General features: G+C 42.5%; 1 protein-coding gene across 7 annotated transcripts in view; it reads left to right on the top strand.

Annotated features, from left to right (window-relative positions):
* Positions 1-19605, top strand: part of ANKS1B (ankyrin repeat and sterile alpha motif domain containing 1B) — a 197915-nt gene that overhangs the window by 107677 nt on the left and 70633 nt on the right. The window contains exon 1 of one of the 7 annotated variants that reach the window (XM_065742737.1): positions 1321-1358. The exons of the other annotated variants lie outside the window; for them this stretch is intronic. The gene's annotated coding sequence lies outside the window, so the exon portion shown is untranslated. Of the gene's footprint in view, positions 1-1320; positions 1359-19605 lie in introns of those variants that run through there. 7 annotated transcript variants of the gene reach the window in all.

The following is a 19605-nucleotide window of genomic DNA, read 5'->3' as shown; positions in this document are numbered from 1 at the left end:
GCTGTGTTGAGGTTTTGTATGAGTGCACGTGGCTGGGCGTGCAGAGTGGGTGGATGGCATTACTAGGTTCGGACTGTGCGATGGCTCTGAGTAGTTTGGACTGTGGGCCAGCAGTGAAGTTTGCCTTGGCAGTGACCCATGGCAGCAGTGCCTGTCTGCGTTCATCCCCTTGTGCTGAATCCCAAGAACAGCAACTTGTGCACGGCTGTGCCCAGCGACCTTCTTTGTTACTTTTTTCTGTCTTTTTAATTAAGCTCATTATTTCTCGGACAGCGGAAGAGCCAGTCCTGCCTGGGGCTTGGTGGCTCCAAGGCGGCTGGCTCACCTCTCCCGCGGGCAGCTCCCGTGACCCTATGTCAGGAACACAACCGGCATTACAACCCATACCGGCCAACCGCTTCACCCGCGGAGCTCGGTAACATTTCAGGACCTGGCAGAGGTCCTTCTTGCGTCTAACCGTGCACAGCCACCTGGTGCATGGCTTCCCCGGGGTATAGAGAGCGGTGGGATCGCCGCGGGGGCCGAGGGTTCAGCTCCGTGCCCCGACGTGCGGCAAAGTTAAAGGAGCGGGGCGTTCTTCATCGGCTGCTTAATGGGATGCGCGGGATGAAGTAAACAATCCTGCGGGATGCTTGCTCGCTCCTGACAGCGCGTGAAGCCGCGCTCCGCTACAGATTTATTTCGAAGCCGGTGTTGCAAATAAATAAATAAATACATTTTAAAAGTGATTTTGCCGGGGGGCAGCCGGAGAGCCGGGCACGGAGTTTGACCGCCGGCTTCCGCCGGTCCCCGAGCCCCGCACGGCGGCTCGGCCAGGCCCGGGGGGACGGAAACCCACCGCTTCCCCGCGGGGGAACGCGGCGCCCCCGGCCCACCGGCGCGGGTGGGCGCGGAGGAGCCGCAGGGCCCGCATCCGTCCATATCCATAGTAACGGCGGGGGCCGGGGGGAGGCGCCGCGGCAGCTGCCCGCCCGCCGCAGCCCGCGCGGCGCCGGGACCGCACCGAGCCGCGGTGAGCGCGCGCGCCCCCGCCCCCGCGGGCAGCGCGGCCGCGGGAGCGCGCGCGGCCGCGGAAGGAGCGCGCGGGGAGCGGGGCGGGGGGGTGTCAAAGAAGGGGGCGGCGGGGGCGCGCGCGGCGGCGCCTGCTGGACGGGGAGGGCGGCGGGGGCTCCGTTGTGCGCGGCTCCGCGGCGCTCTCCGTGCCTGACTCACCGCGGGGCGCGGGGAGATGCTCAGCGCCGAGGGGTAGCGGCTGCGGAGCAGACGCCGGGCCCCCGCCGCCCCCACCCCCGCCGCCTCTCCGCTCCTTCCCCGCCCCCGCCGGGCTCGGCAGCTCTGCCCGCCGCCGCCGCTCCGAGGTGAGACCGGGGGGCAGGGGAGGGAACGGCTGGGCTGGGCGAGCCTCGGGCGCGCACGGGGGGCCGGGCGCGGGGCCACCGGGCACCGCCCCCGCCCCGCCGCGCAGCCCGGAGGAGGGGGATGGGGGGCAGAGGACCGGGGTACGGCGAGCGCAACCCTGGGGCGGCAGCTCCGGCGGCGGACCCCGGGGAGCGGGCAGAGGGGAAGGAACCGCGGCGCCTGCGGTGGCCGCCGCCGCTGATTATGTCAGCCCGGGCGGGCGGCGGCGCTGCGGGGCGGGCGGGGAGGCGGCGGCGGCGGCGGCGGGGCCGGGGAGTTCGGGCCGCCGGAGGGACGCGGTGCCGCCTCCGGGCAGCGCTCCCCGTGCGCGCTCCGAGCGCCGTGAGCCGCGCCGGGGGCGGCGGGGGAAGGAGGCGGCACCGCGTGTGCTGCGCCCGGAGCGCGCGGCGGCCGCCCCGGGGCTGTGTCGGGCTGGGCGCCGTTCCTGCTCCTCGGAGCTGTAAGTTGGCCGCGATGTGCCGCGGTCCGAAACTTGGAGTCGGTTTATCGGCCCCTGCGGATAGCGGAGGTCCTCGCCGGGTACCAAAAAAAGGGGCGGCCGGGTGGGAAGCAGAAATGTGTGGGGGGCAGAACCGCGCTGCGTGCCTCGGCATCTCGGGGGAGCTCGAGTCTGGCAAAGCCATCCCCGCTAGCGGTGCTTACCGCATGGCAGGGAGGCACCGTCGGCACTGAGCGAGGCGAAAGGCTACCTGAGATTTGCATTTGTCTCTCACACGTGCCGTAGCGGTTTTTGCAAGGATTTTTAGCATGTGGACCGATGCGTGTTGCCATGTGCCTGGCGGAATCCTTTCTGCTCTCTGAGCAGCGGCGATGTGTTGTCCACACGCTCGCGGGCTCCAGGTGTGTTCCGCTCCGTCGGCAGCGCCAGCGGCGATGGGGAGAGCTGTAGTGTCCGTCCGTGGCCGGATTAGCGGTAGCGTGTGGGAAGGGACCCTTGGAGAACACTTGAACTTCTGTCGTTAGTGAGGCACAAAGTAGTGCTGGAGTAGATCCTGACGTGACAGGTAATAACTTGTTTCTATCCGCATCGAAAATCAAACTGTCATCCTCTTTATATGCCAAAACGTAAAATGTAACAATCTGATAAATATATATATATAAAATAAGTTCCCGTTGTGTGATAATAGGGGCTTTCTCATCAATAAATATGAGTTCAAGTTGATAGTTGTTTGCCAGATAGGAAACCTTGATCCCGTGGTGTGATAATAACTGTGTGGGTTAAACTTGGTCCGGATGGTATCCTAAAAATCTCGGTGAATGCCTAGAAAAGCACAGAGTGTAAGTGGTTTTAGCTGATGAATTTGGATCTAGCAATGCTTGGTAGCTGAGAACTTTGTTCCTTTTTTAAATTTTTTTAAAGATAAGTAATATAAGCTACGGTCATGCAGTCACTTGCAGACCCTCCTCACTCTGCACACCTGAGAAGAATTTGTGCAGGTGGTTGGCAGCTTCAAAATGGAAGAATTTGCTGATGTCTTCAAGGGAAACTGCTTCTTTCTGTAGCGAAAGAGAAGTTCTGAATTTTATTCAGAGAAAGGAGATACGATAGGTAGGAAGAGATAAATGTATCCAGTCAGAAGGCAAATGAAAATATGCTTTGTATATTGTTGTACTAAGAAGGCATTTAAATGCAGTAAATACCCTGAAACTAATTCAGAAAGCTGAGGGCTTGGTGCTCTTTCTCTTGGAACATCTTGGAAGGAAGGGAGAGGGGGAAACAACTCTTCTATGTGGAAGTGAGCGCATGGAGTTAAAAAGGGAGGGCAGGAGATGGGAAAAATAGCAACAGAGCTCTCTATGAAGCTGCTACCATCTCTGAGGCTGCAGCGAACTAAGCAGAAACAAGGATATCGGCTCTGGGTGAGAGTTTTGCTGCTGAGGAACTTGAAGAAGGAGCTGTGACCCGGCTCAGCCAGGTAGAAGTCATCCACTTTGACAGTGGTTGTATGGTTGTTTAGTATTTATTTCCATCAATTGAGAGGATACAGATTGTACTTTCTTGTAGCAATGAATGGCTGTCATTTTGGTAAGGATCTTCATATTTATTTATCAAGTGCTAGTGATAGCCACAATGGTTAATAAGAAACTTCCACCTTCATTTGAGCAGACTAAAAAACTGCCAAGTATTAGACTTAAAATCTCTCAACTCTTGATCCCAAAAAACTTAACGGTGCATGCAGACTGGAAATTAGAACAGAAATGAGCAAATGGTTATGGTTCTGGGTTCAGTCTCTATTTGTTTGTCAGACGGTTTGACAGCTGGATCAGATGATCCTTAAGGTCTTTCCCAGCCTTAACGATTCTATGATTCTGTGCTAAGCAAGGCAATGTTGTGTTTATCAGACCGGGCCATCCTATTATCACAGTGCTTTGCTTACTAAATGTTGAAAATTTGTATTAGTCTTCGAAATCAGCAATCATTGGGGTGGGCTGGTCAATTTCTACTCTGAGAGGTATGGTGTGGGATTGCTTGCACGTTTGAGGAAATGTTGGTTTACACTAGTTCACATTTCCAGTGTTGTTTTCATAGTTATATGAGCTACAGGCTTATTTTCAAGAAATCACAGTCAAATTCTGGAGAACGATACGTTCATAAAATTGTACCAGGCTGGCACTCTTCATAACCCAATGCAGTTTTTTCCTTTGTCTAGGCATTTCCAGAGAGCTGCTTGTATTTGATCTCTTAGTCCATGTGCCAACCACTGCAGCTTGTCTCCAAGACAGCAGTTTTGGTTCGGAGTATCAAAAGGGTTACAGTGTAGGTAAACCTGGCTTCGTCGAGATAATCAGGCTAGGAAAAACATTTCCTTGTCTTAGACTGCTGTCTCTATGTGCAACTGTATTTTTTCCATTGAGGAGAAAAGCTAGGAGGCATGGTAAGTTCAGTAGCGTTTAAGCAAGTTAACGTGAGTATTCTTGAGCACTGAGATTCAAAAACCTTCATATATTCAAAATCTTCATGTATCCTATTCTCAACAGTTCCATTCTATAAACTGTTGGTCTATTCCATTGTTTGAACCTTGACCTCTCAGAGGTCGTCTTTGTCTATGTGTGGAGACAGTGTCGAGTTTTGGAGAATTTCAGTGGTCATTTTGCTTTTGACATAGAATCAGTAGTCTGGGGGAAGAAGAGATCAGTATTTTTTTTTTCCTGACATTCTGTTTACGTGCTCTGGAACAAAGCAGCTTTCCTGAAAGTCCTTCAGTAAACTAAGAAACATCTTTTCCTCTCTCTAAATATTTTTCATTAAAGAAAAAAAAACCAAAAAACAAACAAACAAAAAACAAAACAAAAAAACGTTATTTTGGGTTTAATACACTCTTATCATCTTGAGCATAGTGTGAAGAAGTAAACATGTTGACATTTGTCCTCCCTCATCCATTTCTCCAGAGTGAAGTGTCTTGCCACGTTGGGGTTGGTATTTGAACCCAGCTTCACATTCACTGCAGGTAACAGTTGTCATGCCCCAAATAAGGGAGTGGTGATACTAGAGTGCAGCAATCCTTATGCAAGGGTAAATCGTTCAAGAGCTATAGCTCTTGAATGGCTATAGCCATTCTTCCTTGGAAAAAAGAATAGCAGTGTTGAGAAGTTCTGGCAGACCTTCTGGACATGATCAAAGAGTGAAAGCTGCTCTCATTGTCCTGGAAACACTGTAAGCACAAATAAAACAGGACCACCTCTGATGTTCTTCCATTCCTTGGTTCCTACCTTCAGTTTCCTTTTAGTAGGTTATTTCTAACTCAGTTGACTGAAGGCCATCTCGGAGCATTCTGTAATCCCTTTCTTAAAAGATGCATAATGTCTGCCTAGTCCTTGCCAGGCCTGTTCTGTGGTGTTTCACAATGAGCAATATCTATGATACCTCTACAGAAATTACAGGAGTGTGCACGTTGCTCTGTTAGATGATACCTGGACCTCTGTCTCCTTTTCATGAGGGCTCAGATTCCAGTATATGAGAACTGAGATCAGATTAAAGTCAAACGGCTGAAACAGCTTGACCAAGAGAAGTAGTAAGCAAGGACAATTGCTCTTAAGGTCCTCCAGAGACTCTAGCTTCTCTGACACTTGGGGGCACTTATTACATATTATAATGTGGTGTTCAGTGTTGGGACATTTTTGCTTTGTAAACTGTTATGATTTGTACCTTTTTCCCCCACGTAGACAGTCGACTTATTTCCAAGATCCCTTCTGTGTGATTACTGCTACCAAAAAGGCCTGTTTTCTTTCAGGAAAACCAATTGGAAACTCCAGCCAGTACAGAACTAAGTAACTGCAACCATCCTGTTTTTTTTTCTAAATGTTCCACACATACTCGCTGATAATCAGCAATGCCAGAAATATGTCTGATGTTTTTACAGCTTTTTGGTGTAGGAAATAACCAGGTGACTTGTCTGAGGTTTGTTACATGTAATTGGCTTGTTCTTCATTCTGTCCCTGGTTCCTGCAGTCAGCAAAGATCTAAACAGTTTTTTTCTGTAGTTTAGAACATTTTAAGTTGTAATACTATAAAAAATGTAAATTTAATGATAGCTGTAATAATAGCAAATGATGCCAGCAGGGAGTTTTGCCTTTCTGACAGCAGATTTTAGCCCATTGTTTTATTTCTGGAGTATTTTTTCCAGAAAGTACTTCTCTACCACGGGGAGTAATTGTTTAGGGTTTTTTAGTGCATTTATGTGTGATGGAACTTGAAGGTTATAACACTTCTTTTGCTTGTCTGACTGTGGATAATCATGTAGCCTCTTCTTTTACTTGACTGGTCCTCTTTGACTGCAGCCAAGAGTCACATCTTCAGCACTGCTGTGTGTGCCTTCCTGGCCAGTTTGTTGTTCAGTGAAGTAATGCTTTGCAAAGATTTCATTGAGTGTAGCTCTTTTACCAGAGATACACTGAAGATTGTTTATTTCTTCATCTTGTATCTGGGCAGGGAAGAAACTGCGTTACATATAATATCTTTCTAAGCATCACGATTGACTGTAAAAAATGCAGGTAAATTGGTAAGCAATTACTTTAAATATAGGAAAATACAAAGTCAGTTTCAGTGTTTGTCATATACAAAAATGTATGTGGATATGTATTAGGAATAGCTATAATTATAGAAGTTTTACGGCTATTATGCATGTTCTACTGACTGTTTTGGGCATTCTTTTACCCCCACTGAAATTGGTATGAAAACTCTCAGTTTAAGGAGACTCTTTAACAAGGTGCTTGTTGAAATAATTTAGCAGTTTTTTGTTTTATAATGTCTTAGATAATGTCATTACATAAGTAAATACAATGGGTATTTGTTAGGTGGCAAATAGTTAAAATACTTAAAATTCAAGGTAATCGAATACTGACCTAATATATCCTCGAGAATCCTATAAACAAATTTGTCATACCATTGTTGTGCTTTGTTTCTGCTTTTATTTCTGAAGTGTGACTTCTTAGTTAGCTCTAAAATATAAAAAAAAAAATTTACTTTGTTAATCGTGCAGTCACCTTGCAAAGTCATTATTAATGAGCTCCCATTTGGTTTGTGAAACACCTGCATTATTATTATATGATAAAAGTACACTGAACTTCAACATTATGTACTAATATTTATACACCACTACAGCGGTAAGTGGATATTGGAGTGAGTTGTCACAGAGGAAAAATACTTCATCAAAACCTAGGGGAAATATCGTGTGATTCATTTGTATTTTCACTGAAGCTGTTACAAAACTGAATGCACATTATTATTTTTGTTTTAAAAAATAGACGTCGTTCCTTCTCATAGTGGTAACAAGAAATAAGAATTCCAGGGTTTTCACAGATTTCTGCAAGTACTGCTCAAATTCTAATCCGTGGTATGCCCAGCTGAGGTATCTTGGGAGCAAAGGTTGGCTCTACAGAAAGCACGTTATAATGAGACTTCTGACCCTTATCTTCTTTTTAAACTATTAAAATATGAAGTTTAAGTGATGCCCACGGCTTTGAAAATCTGAGACACTAGCTTCTTCCTAGGGGTTTCTCCACTGCCTATTAGTTTAATTAATTGACTTTTCATCCAGGTTTTACGTACTTGTGCAAAATGGCAGTAGGTCCTTAATGTTGTCTGAATACATCTGCACTGCACTTCTATCATTTCCCACTTGGATGCTATGGGTATTAAGTTTGGTTGTTTGAAGGAGTACCTTTATGACCTATTTCAAAAATCAGTAGGCCCTCTGTGTGCACAAAATACTGAGACTGCTGTTTCTCCAGTTTGGGGGTCATTGTTTGGTGACATGACTTGAGTGCATCCAAACCACTGTTTGCACTCAACCATCTCAACACACCACCAAATAGCTCTGTACTTGTCCTTCAAGTGTGCACTTGTGTCTGCATTAGTCTCAATCACAGGCAATACTTCTTTAGTGCTGTCCACATCCTGTTCATTTCATATGCATTACCACCACTTGCAACTGGTGCATGATAATGTTGGGGTCACTGTAAATAAAACACACCCATACCACCTCTAGTATCTCTAGTATTTTCTTTGCACATTCCTTCTCCCTTTGAAGGCTTGCTTTTTGTTCTTCACAGAGCTATTTGGGATTAAGCATTAGGTGTACAGTGATGATATACACAGGGAGCCATAGGGCAGAAGAAAAAAGCATAATCTGCTCCAAAGGGCTGCATTTGGAGATTTCAAACAAGTTTCTCGGTGCAAATTGTCATTCTGTCATCGATTTTATTGAGTGCACAGGCTGAAGACTGTGTCCCATGTATTTAGTCAAGAGTAATCTTGGTATCAAACTGGGAAGAAGGACAAGCAGTAAGAACAACAAAAATCAGGCTCTGTTGCTATGTCTAGTATGAGAACAGTAGAACTGATAGAAGCCCCACAGAATTGCAAAGATTCTGTCTTATTATGTGGTTTATTTTTCTTCATTCATTGGCATTGTCTAGTTATTTGGCTAGACTGTCTGAGAAAATGCAATACTGAACAGGAAAGCTCAGGGCCAATATTTTCTATCTTTGTTGCCTGAACATTGGGTTTTAAACTTCATGAATTCAGCATGTGGTTTTCAAAGGGAGACGTGCCTTTGGAGGATGCATTTCTATAGCTGATATTCATATCAGTAAATGCCTGTTTCTAGAAATAGGAAACTGTACTTGGGCAATCTTAATCTGGAAAGTTTAGCTGTAGAGTATTCGTTTTCCCTTTTGAACTATCTTTCATAAAATACACCGTATACTACGTATACAAGCAAGTGACCTTTCTAGGTTGAAAATTTTGTTGAAATCCTTTTGTCTTCTTATTATGGACAGTGCTGTAGGACTACTGCATTCAGACTATTGGTAAACTTCATTAAAAATTAAGACAATTTAAAGCATATGCTGAAGAGTAAGACATATCCCCCCACAGTAATCGTTTTTCCTATTTACATAACTGCATTTAGGTGATGTTTTTTTCACTGTTGTGTGTACTGAAGACTGCTCTAGCCAATAAAAAATTGGGAAGCTTCAGTATTTTCAAGCATGTAATTAACCAGTTATTCTCACACATGAGGATAAGTTACCTCTTCTGCTAACTCTTGGTGTGGTGCAGTGTTGTACATGGGTGGTACCTGAGGATTTGTCATTGTCTGTAGCCATCAGCCCATAATAGCCAAGGACAGTGGTTTGGTTTCATTGAGAATTGATTCCCCAGATTGCTGTTCTTACCTGTCTAGAGTTGGTTAATCTATGCTAGGACTTTTGCAAGAGAATAGCCCCTTTGTATCTGCAGAGCATAGCACAGAATTTGTTTTAAAAAACATTTTTCTTGCCTTATGGCATAGGAGCTTTGTCTGTTTAAGGAAATTTCCGTAGCAAAATCTGTTTAGAACAGAATTACTATAAAAGAAACAATCTGAATTTAAAAAGTCAATAAATAAAAAATGACATTCTTCTTTTCATGCTGCTACGTTGACATGCACCCTATTTTGAGTTATGTAACATAAATAATGGGATTTTTATTTGACCTTCATAATTTCATTATACCTGAAAGCACAATCCTCACTTTAGTTATTGGTATTTGGTGATGATTTTATAGTATAAAGGAAAACTGTTGATTCATGGAAGTAATCCTGTGTTCATGCATTATACAGAAGCTATATCTGCTGTTGTTCCTATTGCTAGGGGCTGATGTGTCACATTTATAAAAACCTTATTTTTAGAATTTCTTTTTTCAGCTACCACAACTTGTTCTGGTTAAAACCCTGTTGTGTTGATCCTGATGCGGTGATGACATAACTGAGAGGGTTAAGGGGCCGATTAAAGTCTAATAACATCCCCAGAATTATTACAAATGTAGCCCTTACAGGTCAGGTTATCCAAGAGAGGCGGTAATGGCTAGTAAAGTCTCACCTGCCTTTTCTAAGAGCTTCCTTACTGGTGTGTATGTGGAGAATCTCCATGGCTGATGGTCTCCATCCCCAAGGCAGATCTCACCATCCAGCTTCCCATCATTCTTGGCATTCCTGCTTTCCCCACCTCAGCATGGGGCCCTGTAGAGACAATGGTATGCAGCTCCATGCTGGTGAGAGGGAGTGGGTGGCTGGAGCTTAGTTCAGCCCTGAGGCGTCTCCACATCCTACAGATTTGAACTGAGCAGTAGGGGGATCATAAGTATAACTTTGAGTCATTTTTTTGTCTCGTATTGCTGCACTGAGCAGAGTATTTAGTCCAGCAGTCTGAAAACCGACATGCCCAAGTTTGAGGTAAAGGTTTCTGTGTTGCTGTTCAGGCGTGGAGCATTCTGAGTTTCGTTAACAAACTTAAATGTCGTGTGAGTCTATGAAGCCATATTTGGAGGCATTTGCATAATTACTGAATTATCAGAAGTATTAAGAGAGCTGTCATGCATTATTATGCTATAAAACCTGAAATCTTTTGTAGACTATGACACATGAAGTGTTTTTGTTTATGCTTTTGACATTTTACAAAAGATTGTGTGATGCATTCAGAAATTACATTGACACTATAGCAATCTCTGTCTTCCATTTCTACACAGCACTTCCTCAAAAAGAAAAATGTCAACTGTGATTTGCTGTAATCTGAAAAGGGGTAAGATTTGAGGTTGTTCATCAAAATGAAAGATTTTTGTACAGGTTTTTCTGCTTCTTGAAATTCTGACAAAGTGGGCTCCCTCCTAATTCTAAATAAATTTTCAGGCTGTAAAACTTGGAAGCTAGGGACAGTCAGCTTGTTACATTGCAGACATAAGTAGTTGAAAAGAGGCAATTTTACCCGTTGTCTGTTTGCATTCTGGAAAAAAAATGGTGATGGTAGAAGGGAATAGAAACTTCAGGTCTGCAGGAGAGATTCGAGGTATTCCAGTAATTGGTCTGTAATCATAGTTTAAATGATGACAGGGTCCATTTTTGTTCTGGTATCTTCTTCCACAGTTGAGTATCCAATAGGCATGTGTAAATTTAGATTTTCGTAGGGCTACTTTGCAACATCATATCTCATGTTAATACTGGGATGGGGCTGTTTTTCCTTCTTGGGAAACACAACTCACAGAGCTCCACTTGAGAGCATTCTGCGAAGATATTATACTTAAGTTTTGGATTTACAAACCTATCTATATTGCTGTGCGGCCCAAGGAGTCTGAACAGAGCTGTGATGCACCTTGTAGAATGTACCTGGGAGGAATATCTATACATTTGCATGTTTGTCTTGCATATGTAAGATATATCTACTTGAATAGGAAATGTGGATATAAGGCATATGAGGGCAGAGGACAAATTAGTTTTGTCAGAGAGCATCCCTGCTGTGTCTGACATCAACTTGAAATGCAATATTTCTATTATTTAACAAAATCTCTAAACATTTCTAGAGTTTTTTGTGTTTTGTATTGCATACACTTCAATAGCACTACAGCACTTAGTCAATGAGAACATTCTGATAGATGGCATTTGGTAGAAAACTTTTGCGCAAATGGTACAGAGTTTGAGTGGCTGAAGGCAAGTATAAAATGTGCCCATCATTAGTACTCTGTTGCAATGAAGGACATTGCAAAGTTCTATCTGTTTTTATTCGGACATGGGGAGTGAGAAAGCAGGGTCTCTGAGACATATGTTTAAACAGGGCAGATGCTGCTATGTAAGATCACTCCAGTTGCTCTTACTGCCATGTTTCTATAGAAGATTAGAAAAGATTATGCTGGTCTTCTATGAACAGCCCCAGTATCAGTCCATGAGTTTTGATTTTCTCATAGTAGTGAGTCAGATGCTTCTGCTCACTGTAGTGAATCATCTGTCGGATGGAAGGATGTTTTCTACCAACCAAACCAAGACTCTGTCAGTGATAGGGCTGATTGCTCCTTCAAAGTATTACAAATCCTACTGGAAAGCAAGAATACTTTTACCGGGAATGCTTGGTTCACAATGGAAGTGGAAATGGTGTTCTGGATGAAGTAGATAAGAAATTGAGTGAGGGTAATTTCAAACATTTTCATCCTAAACTGTTGACCTCTTTCTAAGTAGTCCTGAATCTCTGTCAGCTCAGTAAGAGCTCATGACTTTCATCTGTCTGTTTAGGATAATACTGTGTGTGTGATTATTCTACAGTTAAGAAGTTTTTGAGGGATTTATTCCCTGTGTTTGCTCTGCTGCCTGAACCATACCTATCTGAGGCGTTGATTGCAGTATTTATCAAAGCTACAGAGCCCCTGTTTGAGCCATCTGTAGGTAGTGGTTGTGCCATCTGTCACTGAAGACTGCGTTCCAGAGAGAAACAGTATGCACAGACTTCATTAGGCAAAGCCTGTAGGGTATGGTCTCTGATGTTTACTTTATCCTTGTAGGATGTATAGGTTGTAGTGTTTTACTAACTTTTTTTATTGAATTTCCTAACAATTTTTATTGAAGGAGGCTTCTACATGCCACACCAGCCAATCATCTTCACTCACAGCAATCCACTCATTGCTTTAGGAGGTGAACTGTGAATAGTGTTACCTACTTGCTAAAGGCTATAAGAATGTTCAGAAGTGGGCAAAACCTAACACAAATCCTTGAGAAGGCTTTGAAGTAGTACATAGAGCTTGAAGGTGATTGCTATGCAAGATGAGGTGTGTTTGGGTTCAGGCATATAAATTTCTATATATTCTTGGTATGAATTAACAAGGATTGCAACAGCAGCAGATGTTCAAGACAGCATGATATAGAGAGTGCATACTTCTGTGTTATGATTAACTCAGCCAATATTGTTGTATTGTAAGACACAGGTGACTTCAAAAAGTTTCAGGAGGACATTAACAATATGTTTCAGGAATACTTTCACACTAAAGGAGGTGCTATCAGGAGTAGCGTTCAGAATTCTGCATTCTGTCACTATTTGTGTTCAGGGATTACCTAATTTTTGGTTAGTCATAGTAATCTCTGATGGGTTCATAACTCTAAAGTGAAATTTGGGAGAACATCCTGCAGTGTTTTCAGATGTGTCCCGTGTTGGATTTGGAGGGAATGTGGTGACCTATAGAGTACTGAATGATAGTGAAATCACCTTTTAATGAAACTGTGGGCCTTCCAGACAGCAGTTGTCATGGCTTCATATTCTCTCTACTTCACAACCTTCTTGGTAGTTCTTGCTATAGTGAAGGGTATGTCATCATACCATACAGTCATAGAAACATGAATTCTTCAGCGTTTTTCAGCTTGGGATAGAATATGGACTGGACACGTGAATAACCAGAGGGTTCATAGGCTGCTGTAGAATTTTCGTGTTGCTCCAGACAGTAGCTCATCCTCACAAGTAGTACTCCTGAGCTCCCATTGCTCATACTTGACCAATACTGTGTTGGCAACCTGTCAGAAACAGACGTGAAATATGAAACAATGAAGAGGTGGGTTTTGTAGTACATGAGGACAAATTTGTACAAATGACAGAATCCTAAAAAGAGACGCTGCATCAGTAAAAAGTGCTACTGTGCATTGCTATGTTAAACAGGAAAGGAACTGATTTAGCATAAGCAAGCAGACTGTAAAAAAAACCTTATGATAGCTATTCCTATTCTAATACAGATCAGATGTAGCATTAAGAGCCTGCCATGACTTATATATGTAATGCCTTTGTACTTACATATGCATTAATAAAATATTCCAAGAAATGCATAGCAAGAACATTGCATTATCAGTAAGAAGTAATGCATGTTTAATCTAGACCTAGCTTCTGAGAATGCTTACGAAATGTGGAGGATCAAATATTTTATTTCAATATTGAATTCTATGGAATTTGAGTGGATTATTCTTTGTTCTTTATGGATGTTCTCTCAACATGAAACCAAGGGTATATAAATACATATTTTCCTTCTTTTTTATTATTTTTTTTTGCAGCATGGCAGCGACTTGCTCAGTTGCTAGGTAACAAGGTATCGCTTTATTTGCAGGAGCAGTTGCTGAGTTGATAGTAGAAGCAGTGATTTATACAAAACATATTAATATAGACTGTAGCTGTAATAAAGATTATTGAAATTGCCTATTCTTATATGCTCTGTGCCATAGAAAAAATATAATCAGTAAGATTAGAATGTTTCCTTCTGCTGTGTGTAGAAAAAAGTGCTTAATTAAGAACGTCCAATTATTTAGAAAAGCAGCAGAATCAGTACAGTTTTGGTAGTAGTCTTAAAATGAGTTACCTGAAAAAAAGAATGGGAAGTAAAGTGTTAATGACAAAGGGATATTTATAAGAAATCATTTCCCTAAAGTGTTCATTCATACTTTTATTTTTTGGCCTTTCCCAGCAACAATACGTTTTCCTCCAGGGATCAAGACCAAACCTGTCAGTCAGCAGGGCAGGAGCTGGCTCAGTCCCAGTGGCCCACTGCCATCTCAGCTCTGCCTCCAAGAAAACAGCAGGTGATCTGCAGGCCACTCTGCCTCCTCCTATCTCCCAGGTGTTTGAGATTCAGAATGGTCAGAGTTGCCTTCAGGGCAAATGCTAATGCCACCTGCTTCCACTTCTGGCACAGAGGCTGGCTAGGCGGTGCTGGGTGCTTTGTCATCCGTGGTCAAAAATGTCACTGCCATTCATTGTTTCCAGTTTTGTTGGTATTTTGGAGAAGGAACTGTACACAGTCCATGTGGACTCCTCACAGACTTGATACTCCCTTCAGATCAGATTAATGTGATGCAGTCCAACCAGGTAACATTTTCACCTTCTCCAAACCTCATGTCTGTTATGTGAGATGTATCAACCACATCTTGTTGCAGTTCATGGATCTTGGAAGACTATGCTTGGGTGTTGGGAGCATTATTTTTGCTATCACGTTAAACTTAGCGACTGATGAGAATAAAATTGTCTTTGGCATTATCCAGATGACTGAATGCAGTATAACTGATGATGGTTTTAGTATGATTCAAATCAGTCTTGCCTAAATTTCTGAAACATCTTTCCTCCTCGCAATGTAATAAGACATCATGTGTGTAATTCTGCTGCTTTTAGAGCAGACATTTACCTTTTCCCCTGATCATTCACATTTGGTAGGACTTTTTTTGGCGTTGTTGGTTTGATGCATTTTTGCTGTTATGTTTGTTTGTCGTTCAGTTGTTTCAAAGCAGAATTCTGTTTTAGTTAAACAAAATTAAGGCAGTAGTTATCAATCTGGCAGAGACAAAGGTTGGACTACAAGCCACAGGCAATGGGCAAACAAAAATGGGACTGAGATTGATCTCAGTTGTTCCTCAGTACCTGCACTAACAGGGATTTGCAGCTGTGGGTAGTATATTATGCTGCTGCTTGAAAAACAGCTGTTATTTCCAGCTTTTATATTATAACCTACATGACATTTTCCCTTAGACCTCTAATGACTTCAAACACAGTCATTCACATAATCAGTTCATAAGTAAATAGCTGCAGGCTTGGACAGTATCTTAACAACTAAAGTATTCCTGATCCCTCGGCTTTCATTTCAGCAGGAGAAATGAGCAGATTAAATAAAAGGAGGCAAAATAACACTTTAACAGTGTTTGGCTTCCTGAAAAGTTTAAGGGAAGAAAAGCAGTGGCAAAGCACAAGAGAATTAAAAAGGAATAAAAGTTAGAAAGCTGTATCTATAAATTGTGAAGATTAAAAGAAATAAAAGGGAAACAAAGGACAGATGTGAGAAAATGGGTGCACCAATAAAAGAGCAGTAATTAGGCTTCAGTATGAGTCAAAAGGACACATGAGAGTGGCATTCTTCTGTGAATCATCGAAAGGAGAAGGTATTTGTAGTCCCTGTAGGCTTTCAGAATATGAAGTGCTATCTGGTTCTCTTGAACCAGTTCCTGCTGAACCTAGAGGAAATATATATATATATTTAGAGAGAGAGAAAGAGATTTTCACCTGCTATGAAGTGAAAGTGGTATTTCAAGGAAGCTTGTGCATCCAGAATTGGTCTCTACCTGTCATCTTATCTTTGTCCTCACTTCCAAAAGTTTCACCTCATATGCCAGAGCATGGCAGCAGCTGATGATAGATCAGTGTGCAGCTGACCAGGCTGCTTTGGCAGTGGGAGCATCCAAAGAGTTATTGGATCACTGTCATCCCATAAAGGCATTCTAACCTGGGCTATAGGTCTCTCTTAACTCCTCAGATTTTTGTTATGCTTTGTGTGATGCATTTTACTGCTGTTTAAAATTCCTCAGTCATAATAATGAGCTGCCCTGATGTAGGAGGAGGATTGCCTGCCTGATGTTTTCATTATTTGAGCAGTTAGGATCACTACTTGGTTCTTCTCTGAATGGTAGATGGTCTGTATGGCTATTTTGATCAAAATCATAGTTTCTCATTTTGAAATGCTTTTATATGATTGTATTTGTGTGCTATGGACTTTGAAGTCCATGTGGTGCTTGCTTGTCCTAAGCGGCAGACCTCTCCTTCCAGATTTTGTGATGAGCAGTGTGTAGGAATCGAGGGTTTTTATGATCAAGTAAGAGAAATCACTTAGGACCATTGCTTAATTACTCACTGTTCTGTGATGAGTGGAACTACATTCATACTGTAGGAACATCATGTCATTCTGTAGACATGAATGCACAGCCTAGATTTGTTTCACTGCATTGTTTTTCACTACTGAAGTACAGAACTGAATCTAAATTTGGGGTGCATTAACTTTTCTGTTTGTAGCAAAATAGTATTAAGGTTATCATATTTCTTTTATTTTTTTGAAGTGGAAAATGATTAAATAACGGCTGTTATTCTGTACGCAGTTATGTAGAAAACAAGACTTGCTGTTCTTGCTCTGAGCTATAATTACTATTAAAAGACATGCATTTTAGAATTTTTGATCACTGATTTACTTATTTCCTTTTGAGGAATACTTTTTAACTTGAGGTAAGTTTTTGTATTTGTGCTGTCAGTCTCCTGAACTCTTGAACCAATCAGCCATTTAACTGGAAGAATGGTTGATTTCAAAAGTACTAAGTTCCTCCAACTTTCATAGAGGTGGATAAAGGGAACTTTTTTAATAAACTCTTCTCAGTGCTGGGGAAAATGTGAGGTAAGGAAAAGTAAAGCCATGGTGCAGTGCTGGAATTACTATGAGGACTGGGGAAGCTGGAGATAATAGGAAGGAGGAAGGTACGGAGAGGAGTTGTGGTCTGGGGCAAGAGAAGGCTTGTGGGGACATTCAGTGCAAATCACTCATATCTTCTCCCCAAGGCAAAAGCCTGTGCTGCAGAACAGAGCATTGCAACTGAGCATTATGGTTCATGGGAATGGACTCCTCAGTGTATGTGTTGCTGGTTAGTGGGTGGGGAAAGCTGCTGGATAAATACGGCTTCCTCCAAGAATGGGAAGGCAGGGTGGAGAGACATGTAACAATCATTACATTTAAAATTATTTTTGCTCTCTTGTCTCTTCTAATCAAATATTTTACTGTTTTACAAGGACTAAGGTTTGATAATCCTTGACTGAGCAAAGAGTACAAATTGTTGTGAAGATCGTGCTTTGTTATCCTTTACATTTGCAGTCAGCCAGTGCAGTGTCATTTCCTTAACTGTAATCATGTTTCACTTAAGGTAGTGGTCCTTGAAAAAGAATGTTGTGATTTTTGTATGTATCATAGTTTATGAGAACGAAGACCAGTATAAGAAAACAGTGGAACATCAAGTTTTAAGTGAGCAGAGTGAAGACTGCAAACTATACCTTATAGTGCCTGGCCAAATTGCCCTCAGCATGGATATTTTTATGAGTCTTATTTATTTTTCCTCTTCTTATTGTAGAGATACAGCATAGAAGGTCAGGATGATTTTGTGAATGGCATAAGGGTTTTGGAGATGTGTTTCTCACTCATATTAGTATTCCAGATTGCATCTGAAGCCATAATAGTATCAGTTAATCCTCGCGTACTTCAAATTTTCCTTTGTTAAAAAGAAAATAGGAAAGAGAAGTCAAGTTCTCTTTTTCTTTTTTTGCAGTGCTGTTCAGTGATTCAGGGCCATACTCCTTCAGCATTACAGAATGTAGTGACCACACTGCAACAGAGAAAATTATATATAAAATTAAAGTCAATGTATTAAAAAAATAGGTTTATAATCTGATGTTCATACTGTGGCAGGACTCGCTAGAGTACAATAAAGCTTGATCGTATGCAATGTAGTATAGAGGATTAAATTTCATAATTGCTAATAATATGTAATCCTTCTGTCTCTGGGGTATATAGAAGGTTGAAAGGCAGCCAAACCACTGCATTTGCATTGTGTCAGTCTCCTTGGCAGTTGTCTGTGGAAGCATGCTGATGGGTTGGGAGGGAGGATAGGAAGAGCCTGTGGGTAGGTATGGAATTGCTGCCAGGTTCATGAATCACACAGGCCCACAGAAAAGTGGGTGTGCAGTAGCACAGGTTGTATATGCTCCTGCAACACTCCGGCATAACATTCTTCCAGCTCAGAGGATTCAGTTATTCACTGCTTTCTCCCTCTCTTAATTTCATTTGTGAGCTCATTTCACAGGAGTCTATTTGACTCTTAATGCTTCTACGTAATTTTCATGAGTGCTGTAACCATATAAAAGCAATAAGAGGAGAATAAACCCCTAAGCTTGGACTGTGTTTCACTGCTCTAAATTCCTGCTTTACCATTCATAAGCTTTCACTCTGTAAGATCTGTGCTGCTGCTCTAAGGTAGAATGTGTAGGCTTGGATTTCGTTTTTCTAAGAAGCTGGGTAATAGGCATAGAAGTGATACAAGCAGCAGCATATCAGAGTGGTTCTCTTATATTACTGTATTTGAAAGTAGAGCTAAAAGAGCAAATCTTCTTCACATTTCTTTAATCATTTTCTAGCATGCTGTGAAATAAAACATACCGTCATATAATTTTCTTTTTAAATCACATTGCTCAACCCTGCTCTTATTTATTTATTGAAGCAGGAGGCCACATCTGAGCCTATGTATTTCAGAGCCAGAGCAAGTGGAGATCAGACTAATTTGATGTTCAGTTTACAGCTCCTTTGCATTTCATCCTGCTTGGATCTGTCTTCTCTCATACTTTGCCACAGAGGGATAGAAATTCCGGATGCCTCAAATGCAAAGACAAATGGTACAAAATTAGATACACACATTTCCTTTCATTCTGCATTGGCATAGTTCTTCTCAAGACCTGAGCTGCTTTACCTTCTTGTAGGCTCCTGCTGTATTAAAACATAGGTGTGTATTAAGTAGACTATAGGTAGGGTGTTTGATGTTACAGGATCAAGAGTGGTTTTTTGTATCCATCATGTTGATCTTATACTATTACATCCCTGGTGTTGTGACTGGGGCTAACCGATCTGTGGTTCCTGCTAACCACTGATGCCACCAGCTTGGGAGAGGTTCCTGTAGGGTCAAGAGGAAGGAAAGAGATCAGAACTGCAGGTCTTGTCTAGTTTGTCTCAGATCTGCCTCAGTTCTTCACACCACGTCAGTGGGTTAGGAAAAGAGAATACCAACAAAAGTGTCTTTTGCAGATGCACAGAGCACAGCCAGGGAAAAATCATAGATTCACAGAGTTTGAGTTGGAAGAGACCTTTAAAGGTCATCTGGTCTGACTGCCCTGCAATGAACAGGGATACCTACAGCTGATGAGTGTGCTCAGAGCCTCCAGCTTGACCTTGGGTGTCTCCAGCCACATGACCTTGGACGTCTACTGCCACACAACATTTCTCATTCATTTTTGCATGAAGATTTTAGTTGTTGATTGCAGCTGGGTTGTGTCCAAGGTTGGGTTTTT

The sequence above is a fragment of the Cyrtonyx montezumae genome, unplaced genomic scaffold, assembly GCF_038088225.1.
Source record: "Cyrtonyx montezumae isolate F1298 unplaced genomic scaffold, pur_monq_1.0 scaffold_3, whole genome shotgun sequence".
Lineage (NCBI taxonomy): Eukaryota > Metazoa > Chordata > Aves > Galliformes > Odontophoridae > Cyrtonyx > Cyrtonyx montezumae.
The sequence above is the reverse complement of the archived record's forward strand: the minus strand, read 5'-3'. Positions and strand labels throughout refer to the sequence as shown.